Source organism: Myotis myotis, unplaced genomic scaffold, assembly GCF_014108235.1.
Source record: "Myotis myotis isolate mMyoMyo1 unplaced genomic scaffold, mMyoMyo1.p scaffold_m19_p_19, whole genome shotgun sequence".
Taxonomy (NCBI): domain Eukaryota; kingdom Metazoa; phylum Chordata; class Mammalia; order Chiroptera; family Vespertilionidae; genus Myotis; species Myotis myotis.
The window spans coordinates 27,242,677-27,245,916 of NW_023416323.1; the positions used below are offsets into that span (position 1 = coordinate 27,242,677).

The 3,240-nt window shown below is 43.4% G+C and overlaps 1 long non-coding RNA gene across 1 annotated transcript; it reads right to left on the minus strand.

Annotated features, from left to right (window-relative positions):
* Positions 1-1,011: 1,011 nt before the first annotated feature.
* LOC118674553 lies at positions 1,012-2,692 on the minus strand. Its single transcript, XR_004973663.1, has 2 exons — positions 2,545-2,692; positions 1,012-2,453 (listed from the first exon to the last, which is right to left on the minus strand). It is a non-coding gene; the product is annotated as an uncharacterized LOC118674553 (long non-coding RNA).
* Positions 2,693-3,240: the final 548 nt, after the last annotated feature.

Consider the following 3,240-nt stretch of genomic DNA (forward strand, 5'->3'; position numbering starts at 1 on the left):
AAGAATAACTAATTTAATGTGTTTTTCTTTTCATTCGTTGAGACACTCAATATATACAAATTGGAGGGAAACCAGGAGGCAAATTATTATGGAAATATGGATGTCAATCAAGTCTCAAGATCTGGGTTTAAGATTAGATCCTGGAATTTATACTATTGGCCTTGGACTGGTGACTTTACAGCTCTCAGCTCCACTTCCCTCCTCAAATAACTAAAATTTATTTCTGATCTACATCTGCTTCATAGGGATGTGTAAGCCTCAAATTAAGGTCATGTGTTTGTAAGTACCCTGTAAACTTCAATATGCCAGATATAGTTAATATTTGTATATGGCCCTCATTAGTAATGTTATCTGAAGAATCATTCCATAGATACTCTAAAAAATGCTCTTGATTTTTTATTTATTTTTTTATTTTTTTTAGGTCTTAGGAAGATAGATGTCCAGAGCGGTTCCTATTACGTTTTATATTCTTTAGCCTAAAAGCTCTCTGAGACTGTCCCCTTTTCTAAATGTTAGTACTTAAAAAAAAAAAAAAAGGCAAATTACTCTTTGCCCATCATCTTTCCCTTCTCTCTTACACAATGTGTAATACTTTCTTCTGTTGCAGGAGTCAGCAAATGCTTTCTGTAAAGTGCCAGACAGTAAATATTTTAGACTTTGTGGGCAACATAGGGTTTTGTCACATATCCCGTCCCAGCCTCCCTTTTCTTTTGCAACCCTTTAACATGTAAAAACCATTCTTAGTTGGAGGGGCTGTACAAAAACAGGCCTGACTGATTTTGTCTGCAGACCTGTTATGGACTCTTATTTTTCTGGGTTCAAGCAGGTTTTAGTTAGTTTCAGCCACTAGTGATAATAATTTTCACAAAAAAGTGTCACTGGTTAGTTAAACAAAGAAATGTGTGTTAAAAAAAAAAAAAGAAAAGAAATGTTGTGTGTTACTTTTTATCCTAAAGCAAAACAGGATTTTCAAGTGAAACAGTGTGAGTCAGTTTTTTGGGGTTTTTTTTGGCATATGTTTAGCATCGGAATAAAACTGGTCTGTTCAGCTAGGAACAGAGATACTGTTTTGAATTCACATTGATGTACTACAGAATCTAAATAATTAGAAAGAGCAGGACACAGGTGATGATTGCTGAATCCAAGCCACTGCTGGCAGGAAGAAATTTTTCTAAATGAATCATGTCATTTCTAGCAAGATAGGGCTCAAAGACACTTTTCGCTCATCTTTACTTTCATTGTTTGAACAAAGTGGCAGTAATGCCAAGGACTACAAAAGTTATCTAAACACAGTGTGCTACTGAGGGCATGGAAAAATAGGAACTCTCATACATTGGTGGTAGTGGTGTAAACTGATACTTCCTCTTTGAAGGGTGACTTGGCATTATCTGTTAACATTAAAAATATACCTACCCTTTGACCCAGTACTTCTGCTTCTGGGAATTTACTCAATAAGTACCATCCATGCAGGCAAATATCTAGTCATGGCAGCATTGCTTTTAGAGGCAAAAATATTGGAAATAACCTAAATGCCACCAATACAGCAATATGTACGTTTGGAATAATATATATTCCAAAAAAGTAATAATGGCATGGAGAGTGTGACATAGGTCTCTCATTTTATTGTACCCTAAATTAGTAAAAACACTAAACATATTTATACTTTCAAAAACCAAAATGAAGGTATTGAATTCAGTCCCTTTTATTCTCCTTTTAAATTAAATGAGGAATAGAATCAGAGTATAGTTATTGTTGGGACAATGGCTTAGTCTAGTAGTTTCTGGGAGAAAACTATCATGTCCCATGTTGATATATAACAGCCTAGTATACGTACACATACATGTAAACACACATGTACACACACTTTGTTTTCTTAAGTATTTGGAAGTAAGTTGCAGATACCATGACCCGTCCCTTCCACATAGTCCACCATGCATCTCAACTACATCATAACCATTACAACAATTGTCTCAAAAAAATACCTTTTAGTTAGTTTGAATCCATAGTTAACAGGATCCATACACATTACATTTGGTCGCTGTGTCTCTACGTCTCTAAATTCGAGCAGTTCGCCCTTTTATTTTTTTTTAATGCCATTATCTTACTGCAGACGGCTTCATTTATATATGCACGCATTTATTGCAAACCCCCCTCCCCCCCCCCCCCACACACATTTAAAAGGAACCAAACACCATGAATTTTCAGTGTCTGGAACCTGGTTTGGTTTAGAAATACTTTTAGTGTTATCAAGGCAATGCTTTCTAAATTCACGGAAACCGCACATGGTAACGCATCGTGTCATCGCTGTCACATGACCGCATCGCAATGTAGCGAACCCCAACCTCGGGGTCGGTAGAGGCCGCCTCTACAGCAGGGGGCAGGGGTGCCTCGTCCCCGAAGCCTGGAGTCCAGCAAGCCCCTTGCAACGCGAAGCCGAAAGAGAAGTTTTCAAGCTGAAAACAAAGGAAAACTAAATGAAAAAAGTGTCCTCTGAATCCAGAGATAAGGCAGATTCCCCGAGAATGTGGTGCTAGGGAAACAGACCACCGAAATGACACAGACGGTCGAGGTTCTGGTTGAAAGAGCGTTCAGATCTGGTTTAAAAGCGGGACCGGGGCAGCCGCGCGTAACCGGAGAGGTGGGTGGTGGGCGCCCCGGGAGGGGGAGGGCGAAGGGTCCAAACCGGCTCGGTTATTCCACTCGAAGAAAGAGCCGCCCTCAGCCCTGGCTGGTGTGGCTCAGCGGACAGAGTGTTGCCCTGCGAACTGGGTGGTCCCAGGTTCGATTCCGGTCCAAGGGCACATGCCCGGGTGGTGTGCTCGATCCCCAGTGGGGGACTTGTCGGAGGCAGCCGATCCATGATTCTCTCTCATCGTGGACGTTTAAAAAGAAAGAACCGCCCTCAGAGTGAGAGGAGTGGAGCGAGTGAAGGGAGTAAACATCAGGGAGTCACGTCGGTGGGTGAAAGGCGGGACTGAACCGGTTTTTCCAGGGAGCGGAACCATCCGGAACACGGTGCCGGCCGCGGTTCCCGGGACCGGCTCCCCCGCGCACAGGGCAAGACAGGAGGCACCCTCGGCGCGCCCCGCAGATGACTCAGGTGCTCGCTCAGGGGGCGTGACGGGACGCATCACTCCGCAGCCTCCGCCGCGGGAAGTAGTCCCCGGCCGCGCTGGTTCCTAAGGGAGCCGGGCGGGGAGTCCCGCTGTTCTCGGGCCGAGATCCCGGGAGCGCGGGCGC